The 12,211-nt window shown below is 39.4% G+C and overlaps 1 pseudogene; it reads left to right on the top strand.

The window, feature by feature from the left end:
* The first annotated feature begins 1,750 nt into the window (after positions 1-1,750).
* LOC114047832 lies at positions 1,751-2,295 on the top strand (annotated as a pseudogene).
* The last annotated feature ends 9,916 nt before the right edge of the window (positions 2,296-12,211 follow it).

Below are 12,211 nucleotides of genomic sequence, written 5' to 3'. Positions count from 1 at the left end.
GACTCCAGGACCAGCCCTCTTGACCCTGAGCCCCCTACTTCGTCTGCAAACATGCTGACTCTCTCCTATGCAGACATTTACACTAAAATACCAGATCCTTAAAGTGTGGGCACAAAATGACGAGATAATTCAGGCAGTACAAGAACTCTGGACCAGGGGATAGAAGGAGCCAGGGAAGGCAATTGAATGTTCATGGCCCTAATTACAGTTGAGTACATTAAAATTGGAATGGAGAGATACACCTACTTCTCTGCACCAGAGCCCATGTCATCCCTGATGGCACCAAAGTATTCCTCTTGTCATCCAATCCCCCAAAGCATTAAGGTCTGAACTGGAATTTAAGCAAGCTAAGTGATGCTGGTCACAGGACAGACCATCCAGTAGGCATATCATCATCAGGAAAGGAAGCATAGCTCCTGCAGCTAAATTTCAAGGTGTCATTGCAGATAGAAGGAAATGTGATGATCTGAGCTGAAGCCCCCAGTAAAATGTCTCATTTTAATATTGAAATTGGCAATCAGACTGAGACCTCCCAGGTTGGTAAAGATTAACTGTTAGCCCAAGGAAATTACACATAGGAAAAAGTCACAGAGCTCTCATAAATAATATTATTAGTTATGTCATTATTATTGGAAACATATATATATATATAATATTGTACCATCTTTCAATAATTTGCAATAAAGAGCTATTACTCTGTTGTTACACCTTGATGGAAAACTACCTACTGACAATATTTTAACATAAACTTTAAAAAATCCTTTCTGAAGATTGGCTAATACAGTCAGACAAAATTGAGGTATAATGGGAAGAGCAGTGGAAAGTCAGAATTGGGTTTTAGTACCAGTTCTGCCATTCATCAGTTATGTAGACTTAGGTGTCATTTACCCACTCTGTACCTCAGTTTCTCTATCTATAAAATAAAGAGATTGGGGCTCAATAATTGGTAAAGTTCCCACTCTATGAATCTATAATTTAAATGAGTAAAATTAAACTTCAATGAGCATATTTAACTAAAAAGGTGAGCAGTTATCTCTTCTGGTCTCTTAAAATCATTCAACATAATTTTTCTGCATTCTAAATAGCTCACACATCTTTTGTGAGTTTAGGGGAAAGTGTGGAAATGTAATATTTAACAATATTTATGTATTTTGAACAAAATAAGGATTTATTTCTGCTTCTTCCTTTGCTCACAAAAGTACCCTCTCTTGGCTTAATTTTTGTTTTATTTCCATTTTGCACTTACTGATTCTATACATAGCAGGAGTCTGGTAGAAATTTTAGCAATGCTGCAGTAGGAGATTTGGGAGCAGAATGGCAATTAAAAAATAATAATTAAAACTTTACAGTTTTTCTATTGTCATGAGGCTGTAGGTCATTCTGGGTAAGGGGCTAGCTCTGGAACCAGTAAGGCCTGGCTTCAAGTGCTGTCCCCCACTACATACTAGCAGTGTGACCTGGGAAAGTCACATAACTTCTGAGTCTCCCAAGCAGCTCTAAGACCCTTACCTACTCTGGAGCTGCTGAATCTGAATGTATCAAAGGAGTCTCTACACAAGCAAAAAGTCTTCACAACAACACTCCAACCCCACCAAACAACACATTCACACTATACAATTCAGTTAACTTCATTTTAAGTGCCTAGATTAGACATCAAAGACAGGTAGGCAAGTGCAGTGAATAGATCACTGGGCCTGAAGTCAGGAAGACTTCAGTTCAAATCCGCTCTCTCTCCCTCTGGTTCTCCACCATGGCTCAAGATCAGGGTGAAAAGGAAAACCCCCTGCGGGAACTGCGCATCCATCCATCCGTAAGATCTGCCTCAACATCTGTTTTGGGGCAAGAGGGGACCGACTGCTCCAGGGGGCCAAAGTGTTGGAGCAGCTCACGGGCCAAACTCCAGTGTTCTCCAAAGCTTGCAATACCGTCAGGTCTTTCGGAATCAGGAGAAACAAGAAGATTGCCGTTCACTGTACAGTCAGTGGGGCCAAAGCTGAAGAGATTCTGGAGAAGGGGCTGAAGGTGTGAGAATAAGAGTTAAGGAAAAATAACTTCTCAGACACCAGCAACTTTGGCTTTGGAATCCAAGAACATATAGATCTGGGGATTAAATATGACCCAAGTAGAGGCATCTATGGCTTGGACTTCTGGGTGGTGCTGGGTAAGCCCAGGTTCAGCATTGCAGACAAGAAGTGTAGAACAGGCTGCATCTGGGCCAAACACAGAATTGGCAAAGAGGAAGCCATGTGCTGGTTCCAGCAGAAGTATGATGGTGTCATCCTTCCTGGAAAATAAAGTCCTGTTTTCTATTAAACGGTCAATAAAATGATCACTGAAAAAAAAATCTGCTCTCAAACACTTACTAGCTGTGTGACTCTGGGTAAATTACTTAACCTGTTTTTGCCTCAGTTTCCTCAACTGTAAATGGGGATAATAATAACACCTACCTCACAGGGGTAAGGAATCAAATGAGATAATATTTGTCAATACACTTAGCCCAGTGCATGGTACATAATAGATGCTTACTAAATGCTTCTTTTCTTCCCCCTCCCTTAGATAAAACACTGGTAATGCCTAAGTAAACAGAATTAAGCCAAAGTAGAACCCTGCCCAACTGAAAAGGCCACACTCTAACATAGTTACTGGTGGGCCTAGTTCTCTAACTTTGGTTTCTAAAGTCCTTAATCTACGGTCTCTGAGCCTGACTGTCCAATTGCTTTCATGAACCATAGGTTCAGCTGCCTTTGCTTTCTAATTGGTTCTATGACTAACTGTCCATTAAATACTTGGCATGAGGCAGCAGGTAATCTGAAAGCCTTCATTTCCCCCAATTTTAATGCCATCATACTTTAAATTAAAATGAAGCCATTTCAGAATCAACCAGAATCCAAGACTGTATAGCTCATGGAATCAAAGGATGGAAGAAGAGTCACCCTCCTGCTCAGGGACATGCCCTGAAGGCTTGGTGTAGGCTGTGCAGACTCTTAAATGGCAGGGCCAGCTTTGGGGCCACTTTCCTCCTGAGATTCTGGGGAGAGGAAAGGGAGAAAAAGAAAGAAATGAAAGAGAAGGGAAAGTTAGAACAGCATGGGGAGAGGAAAAGGGAGGGAAGGTGAAAGAAGGAAAGAAGGATGGTCAGGGGAGAAGAGAAGAGGGTGGGGTTTTCCAAATAGGTTCTAAGTCTCTTGAGGGAGATTTCTTTTTCAATGGGTGGGGAAGATGTGGAATGAGAAGATTTTCATTAACTGAAAAAAAAGTGAAATTAAGCTTTTAGAAGAGAGGGTATATGATGAATGTAGAAAATGTTGGGAAGAAAGTAGCTCATTAGAGAAAATCTTTGCAGCAAGTGTCTCTGATAAAGGTTTCATTTTCAAGTTATATAAGGAATTGATTAAAATTTATAAGAATAAGAATCATTCCTCAATTGATAAATGGTGAAAAGATGGATATGAACAAGTATGAACAAATAGTTTTCAAAAGAAGCACTCCAAGTTATCAATAGCCATATTGAAAAAATGCTCCAAGTCACTAAAAATTAGAGAAATGCACATTTAAGCAACTTTGAAGTCTCACTTCACACCCCTCAGATTGGCAAAGGTGAAAAGAAAGAAAAAATGACAAATGCTGGAGGGACTTGAAGAAGACAGAATATTAAAGCACTATTGGTAGAGTGTGAATTGGTCCAGGCATTTTGGAAAGCAATTTAGAACTTAGGCAAAGTTACTAAAGTGCACAGATTCTTTGACAGTGGTATTACTATTAGAGGTATACCCCAAGAGATCAAAGAGGAAAAGCAGCCATATGTGCAAAAATTATTTATAGAGCAAAGAATTGAAAACTCAAGAGGTGCCCATCAATTAGGAATGACTGAACAATTACATGGATATTATGTAAATGATGAAAGGGATGATTTTAAAGAAATAGGGTAAGAGTGAAGTAAGAACCAGGAGAATGATTCGTACAGTAACAACAACATTGTAAAGACAAACAACTTTGAAAGACCTAAGAACGTGGATCAATTCAATGATTAACCACAATTCCAGAAGATTCATGATAAAGAATACTAACTACCTTCTGACAAAGAGGTGACTCAGGATAAAGAATGAGACATACATTTTATGTCACCAATGTGGGACTTTGTTTTGATTCATTATGCATATTTTTATGAAAGTTTTGTTTTCTTTTTTTTCAGTGAGGTAGATTACCTATACATGGTTTTTCTGGTATGACATTAGGGAGCACCAAATATTTCCATGTTAGAACAATTTGTATGTATGTATGCATATGTATGTATGTGTGTGTATGTGTGTGTGTGTGTGTGTGTGTGTGTGTGTGTGTAATCTGGTGGAAGGAAGGAGTAAAGGAAGCAATTATCAATTATCTACTATGTGACAAGCACTGTCCTAAGTACTTTTACAAATATTATCTTATTTGATCTTCACAACAATCCTGAGAGGTAGGTATTATTTTGTCCCCTTTTACAGTTGAGGAAACTGACAGTCACACAATTACTAAGTCTTTGAAGTCAAATTTGAACTCAGGTCTTCCTGACTCCAGTCCCAGCGCTCTAGGCACTGTACCACCTAGTTGCCTCTAGGCAGCAGCTCTGTGTTTTGCCACAGTACTAGCTCATGTGATGTTTTGCCAAGGCTCATGAGATGCTACTAAAAAGGAATATAGTGTAGTTGAAAGAGCATTGCACTTGGAGTCAGAATATCTGTATTTTAATTGTGACATTGAAACAACTAGCTATATGACCTTGGGCAAATCTCTTTAACTCTCTGATTTTTCACCTATAAAATGAGTGTTGGATGATATGATTATTGAATTTCAGGAAAGACTTTAGAGATCATCAGAGAGAAGAGGGTATAAGGGGCAGCTAGGTGGTACAGTAGATAGAGCACTGGCCCCGGAGTGAGGAGGACCTGAGTTCAAATCCAGTCTCAGACACTTAACACTTACTAGCTGAGTGACCTGGGACAAGTCACTTAACCCCATTGCCTAGCCAAAAAAAAAGGAGAAGAAGGTATAGAACTAGTCAGTGGCTGAGGTAGAAATAGAACCCAGATCCCCTCCATCAATGTTCTTTTCATTATACTAGAGGAATGGAAGGGCACAAGCATTTATATAGCACCTACTATGTGCAGGGCACTGTACTAAGTGCTTTACAAGTATTATCTCATTTAATCCTCACAACAACCCCGTGAAGTAAATGCTGTTGTTGCCCCCATTTTATCGTCAAAGTAACTAAGGCACAGAGAGGTTAAATGATTTCACCTTTTTCTTCTATACTACTCTACCAGTTTTCTCTTGGGGCACTAGTCTAACCAGGGAGGAATCTACTTTTAGTCAACATTTATACACTAAACCAGGAGTTCTTAACCTGCCGTCTATAAACTTAAATGAGGAGGAGAAAATGACATTTTTATTTTCATTACCCTCTAACTGAAATATAGTATTTCTTTCAATTATTTAAAAACATTATTCTGAGAAAGGGTCCAAAGGCTTCACTGAATTTCCAAAGGGTCCAAGACCCCAAAAAAAGCTCTAAATCAATCTTGAATACATGATTGAATACTTTGCTTTGTGCCTTATTGCCTGGTCCAGAAACCATGCCCTGAGGACTTAATCTTTTAATCCCTGGAACTCCAGACTTAGATGGGGAAAAGGATGTACTTTTTCAAATGAACCTCAGCCAAGCTTACTCTCCTTGGCATAGCATGGGCATACACACACACACACACACACACACACACACACACACACACACACTATTCCAATTCTAGAATCAGAGTCAAATCAATGCTTCCATCACTCCTAGAAAGAATATGTTAATCTAGTTCCATTCACCATCCTTGTAGCTTTCAAAATCAAATTTCTCCTCCCAGGCCAGCATTCCACTATATGTATTGTCTCTCTCTATTAGAATGTAAGTCCCTTAAGGGCAACAGGGACTGTCTTCTCAAATGTATTTCCCTAGCACTTCATTTAAGTAGAGCTTGGCACATAGCAAACACTTAATAAGTTGGGACAGGGAGAGGAAGAGGACAAGGGTGAAGAAGAGGGACAGGGAGAGGAAGAGACAGCAACTGGGGTCCATAACTACGATTTCTTCACTTTAAAGTGCTCGAGAGCTCCCTCTAACAGTGCTGGTCCTGTGCCTTTGGGCAACTTATAGTCTTGACAGTTGCCTAGAGATTGAGAAGTTGAATGACTTTCTCAGGGTCACACAGTCAGTGTACATCAGAAGCAGAACTTGAATTCAGGTCTTCCTGACTCTAAGGTCAGCTCTCTATACTAAGGAAATTTCATTACAGGAAACAATTGAATTCATGTCCATGAATTGTCCTGTTTACAATTTAATTCTGGAAGTTAAGTGTTGATTTAAGTTATGCCTTTACACAGATGTTAACAGATGGAATGTTGACTGAACTTGGTTTCCTAACATGAAATGCAATACCTATGAAATTCAAACAGTTTAACTTATTGTTGGTTATTAATGGTCTCTAATGTAGACTGTATCTGTTAACTAAAGAACATATCACTAAGTCCCCTTATAGTTTCAGAAGTCTCTAAATCTAAGGGATGTATGTAGTCCTGTCAGGGATTCAAGAATAGTTCAGTATAGGCCTACAACCAAGGTGCAGAAGGTCAAATTGCCATTCAATGACTTGGCTAGAAAAGACAGTCTATATAAAAAAAAATCTATTTGCTATATATCTTGCCATATTCAAAATATATTTTAAAATATTCAGAAAAATACTAAGGCTTGGTCCTTTTCAAACAACTCACATATTTCAAGGATTCATGACTTCATCTTTCAAAATGCTTCTATTTCTAGTAGATGGTTTAATGAGCTGCTGGAACCAAAAACCCCATCATCCAATGGCCAGCATTCAGTCTTGAGGCTTAAATCAATTGGCCCTTGGATGACAGATATACAGAACATCAGACCCATACTTGCAATTTCCCAACTTGGTAAGACCAACAACGACTTGCATTCTGCTGTTGTCATCTTTGAGAGTCCAGCATCAAATGCACAACAGTATGAGGCACCGGAGTCCGACATTAGTAGAGGAATTGGCTGTAATAAGGAGAGAGAATAAAAGGCAGAAAGCCACCTGTGGCATGACCCCTACTGAATAGAAAACTTTCTGGGAGGAAGAATTTGAGAATGACTTGAGGAGCAGAAGAGAAAACCAGAAATGGTTTCATCTGTTTTGATTTTCTGGTGAAGAGAAAACTGGAACAAAGCCTGCTGCAGAAGTGCCATCTTCTGGAGGAACTTTGAGTCTCAATATAGGAGCCAGAATCACAGAAAAGAGGTCTAGCCAGACTAATGACAAGGAATCCCCTATAACATGCCTGACAAGTGGTCATCCAGCCTTTGCTCGAAGACTTTCAAGGAGGGCAAACTCAACACCTCTTAAGGCAGCCCATGCCAATTTACCTCTTTGAAACTTCTACCCACTCTACTGGTTCTGATAAGAACAAGGAGAAATGGGTAGAAGTCACAAAGTGGAAAATTGGCAACCGCACGCTCAGGATACAAGGATAGAGAAGGTTTGACTCCTATAGCCAAATGGTTTACATTGAGAATAGTTATAGCTATTCTGTTAGACTCTAGCATTCCAAGTGGTAAATCCAGCCATGGTGCTGGGGAGAAAAATAGAAATAGAAGTCAGAAGAGTTCTGAACAAAAAGGTTCCCAAACTCCATGAGTAAAGAGGATGTGGGACATAGACCCCTTTGGTAAAATGATGAGGCCTATGCACCCTAATCAGATTGATGTTTTTCAGTACATGAAATAAAATATATAGAATTGCAATGCAAACCAATCACATTGAAATATAGTTATCAAAACTTTTTTTAAGTTCTTCAGCCCCAGGTTAAGAACCCCTCTGCCTAGGTGGATAAATTCGATATAGTGACACTTTTAATAGAGGGAGTTGAAGTCAGATGTCACAGTATACCTAGAAATTATGCGTGTAGTTAATAGAAATGAACATTAATCAGATTCTATTGAATTTTTGAAGTGTCACAACGATCAATAGTAATAATCATAGAACGAAAGATTTAGAACTAAAACAACCTTAAAAGTAGCTAATCTAACCCAGTCATTTTACAGGTGAGGAAACTGAGGCCTAGATAAAATAAGTGACTTTTCCCAAATCATAGCATTATGACTCTAAAGTTAGCCTGCTTTCCACAATGCCACAGAAGGAGAGAAGTTATCAATATGCTACAGTAAAGAAGCAATACCTCTTTAGAACTCAAGTTAGGGCAGGTATCTCAGTAGTGGGCCAGAAGAAGGAGCATTAAAGCCCAGTGAAGCATAGGCAGAGAAGTAGCGGTACTGAATAAAGGAAAGCGCACCTGGCAGGTTGTTCTGAAAGGCTTCTGATTAAGTGGGGGTTATTTAGAGATATAGGGCAGCTAGGTGGCACAGTAAATAGAATGCCAGGCCAGGAGTCAGGAAGATTCCTCTTCCCGCATTCAAATCTGGCCTCAGACACCTACTAGCTATGTGACTCTGGGCAAATCACTTAACCCTATTTGCCTCAGTTTCCTCATCTGTAAAATGACCTAGAGAAGGAAATGGCAAACCACCCCAGTATCTTTGCAAGAAAGCCCCCAGTGGGGTCTTAAAGATTTAGGAAGGACTAAAAACAACTGAACCACAAAAATTTAAAGAAATGCTCTAATTGTGATATCACTACTGCTACTAAGGCTGGCCCATATCTTCCTGAAATAACAAAATTAAGTGCAGTTTGAATGAGATTTGGAAGGGTTTCTGATGCAAGGGAGCCAGTAGCATCCTGGGTCCCCTTCTGATAAATTCTCTACGATTGCAGCATCCCTGTCTTGCAGAGATTTCCAAGCAGTATTTCTTCTGTGGGATTTGTGACCTCTAGGGAACAGTCACATAAGTGCATTGGCAAGCTGCCATGGTCAGGGAATTTGGTCAGTGACAAAGTGACAGCCTCAGGGCTCTGTCCTTGGCCCTGATTGGTTAAACATTTTTATCAATGACCTGGATGAAGGCATAGATAGAATATTTATCAAGCTTGAAATGGCATGAAGCTGAGCGAGCTCTCTAATATGTCAGAGGACAGAGTGAAGGTTCAAGAAGATCTTGATTTGCTGAAACGATGAAGCAAATCTAACAAGACAAAATTACATTTATTAGAAAGATAAAATTCTGCACTTACATTTAAAATAAACAGCTACAAAACTCTAGGTTAGTGGTGTGGTGGCTGGAAAAGAACAGAGGTTTTTAATGACCAGCAAACTCATTATGAGTCTGCAGTTTAATGTGACAGCCAAGAAAGCTAATGTAATCTCAGGCCACATTAATAAAAGGATAGGGTCCAGAACATGGCTGCTAATGATCCCATTGCATCCTTCCCTGTTCAGACCACATTTAGAGTATTGGGTTGACTCCATATTTTAGCAATGACATTGTCAAGCTGGAGCACAGCCAGGATAAGGGAGGAGGGTATCCAGGGGAGGGATGGGACTTAAAACCCTGAGGAGTTCTTGAAAGAACTGAGGATGTTAAGTATGGAGAAAAGATCACCTACATGGCAAATGATTTAACTCTTTATATATTTTTGAGGCACTGTCATATGGAATATTGCTTAGAGTTGAACTCTAAGGTGAAACAGGAAGATTTCAGCTAAACAAAAGAAAAAAATTCCTAGTAATTAGAATCATCAAAAATTGGATAGGCTGTCTTAGTAGGTAATGAGTTCTCCCAACCTTGAATCCTTGATGTATTCTGGATACTGAATAATCACTTGTTAGTGATATTGTGTGTGTGTTTGTCTGCTTGGATGTGATGACTTCTGGGATCCCTTTCCACATCTGGAATTCCTACCTGGAATCCAAGTCTGGATGCTACAAATGTTTGTATATTTAGTTGTCTACAGTTCTAAAGCTTTCTACTGAGGCCATCTGATGGATTCGTGGTAGCAAAGTAATTGTGTGGCTGGACTTGCCAACTCAATTCAACTCTGATCTTTTCAACTCTGACACAAGATAACACCATCAGCAGACATCTAACTAGTTTGGAACCACCTTGGTTAGTGAGGTAAGGAACAGAAGAGAAACTCTGAAATGTAATTCATCTGTTCTGGGGAGGAGAAAAATAATCACTAGAAGAGGGTAGGCAACAAAGCTGCCATCTTTTGCAGGCATTCTGAATCTCAGTACAGGAACTAGAATCACAACAATGTAAGGCCATCTTACCCAACCTGAAAACAAAAGAAATCCTTATGACCAGATAATATTCAAGAGGAAATCCAGCCTTGGCTTGAAGACTTTCAAGGAGGATGACTACCATTCCAATTTGGTAGAGCTCTTCTTGTTAAGAAGTTGTTTTTTGCATCAAATCTTATTTTAACTCTTTGAAATTTCTATGCATTCTGCAGGTTCTAATAAGAACTGGGAACAATGGATAGAAGTTATAAAGAGGTAACTTGGAAACCACACACTTAGGATACAAGAATAGAGAGGGTTTGGCTCCCGAAGCTACATTACTGAGCATACCTGGGACAAAGCTGAGACCTAAACATGGCAGTTGGCACTGACACTTCCAAGATTCAAAGTGGCAAATTTGGCCATGAGAGAAGAATAGAAACAGAAGGCAGGAGAGTCCTGAATTAACAGGTTTTTGTGCTCCATGAATAAACAGATTGGTTCAGAAGCTCTTAACTTTCATGTATGTATGTGTGTGTGTGTGTATGATACACATGTGTATTATGTAATATACATATTGTGATATACGTGTGTATTGTGTAATATACATGTGCATACATGCATGTGTGTACACACAGCACACACACACACACACACATATATCTTTGACTATCAGGTAAAGCCTGTGGACTCCTCAGACAAATCTTTTTCAATTCATAAAATAAAATATGTAGTATTATGATTTAAACCAATTGTATTGAAGTAGCTATTAAAGTATTTTTAAAAAACAAGTTCATCAACTTCACTATCTAAACTTCCACTCAGGTTCAAATTTGATACTTTATTAGTGGCATAGAGGTGAACTTGGTTTCTTAAAACCTTTGGGTACAGATTTCATGACAGACCACTAGATTGCGAAGACCAGTCTCATTAAGTGTGGTCAGACTCATCACCAGAAGTTTGGCCAACAAGTGGTGACATTTTGGATTAAAACAATTTATAAAGGGGGCCATTCTCGGAAGAGGGGGGAGAATAACCACCCTGATGAAATCATAGATCTTTCAAAGTATCAGTGCAATTCAACATCACAGCAAAAGATTTCATTGTCATTGATAAGAAATGCTGATTCCAATAAACACCAACTTACTATTTCCAAAGCTTCTTTCTATATTTAATTAAAAATACTGTGGTAGACTCCATAGAGAATACACTTGATCCTGAGGGCTCAATGTGCTTTTGAGAGAAGGTTCACAATGCATACTTTCTTTCTGTGACTTCTTTTCTCCTATCTCTCTGGACATTCCTTATAACTGGAGGAGAGGCATGAAATTAGCTAGGCTAAAAGTTGGGTGGTAAGGGCTCATAGGAGCCTGCCTAAAGGAGGTAGACTTGAAGGTTCTGACTAAATAATGAAAGGGAAAATAGCATGTAATTTGACAAATGAAAGAATGCTTTTTATTCTACATTTGTCTATGAAAAGGGAAAGACTCCAGGCTGAAAGCCTGAGTACCTCATAGCAGAGGGAGGGGAAAGTGTACTTACACACACTTACAAAGTCATTTTAATGATGTTTCCTTTTCTTAATCCATGAGTATTCCACTGAAGCGAGAACTGCTTGTCATTACCCCAAGCCCCTCCTATTTCATTTTTGAAATGTGTTTTTTATAGACCCATTGTGTATTTGCTCACTTGGCTCAGTGAGCCGAGCTTCCTTGATTCTGCTCTCTGAGGATGTCAGTGTGTCAGCTAACCCAAGGGTGGCAGCAGTAATTGTTACTCTGGTACTGAACAGCTCAGTAATCACTGTAATAAAGTCATACAGAAGGGTTCCTACACACGTTAGTGTTGGCTCCAGACAGCTCTCCTGGGCACTGCTCACTTTGCTTTGCTTCTTTGCAGAGCTCTAGTGAACTGTTTACCAGGGTACTAAAATCTGGCAGAATCCCCAACTTCTAAAAGCATTCCTATTCTGTCTTCTAGCATGTGGTGGAGAAGGGAGTGACAGGGTGTT

This window comes from Vombatus ursinus, unplaced genomic scaffold, assembly GCF_900497805.2.
Source record: "Vombatus ursinus unplaced genomic scaffold, bare-nosed wombat genome assembly UNPS02014791.1, whole genome shotgun sequence".
NCBI lineage: Eukaryota > Metazoa > Chordata > Mammalia > Diprotodontia > Vombatidae > Vombatus > Vombatus ursinus.
This window is presented reverse-complemented; position numbering and strand designations above follow the sequence as displayed.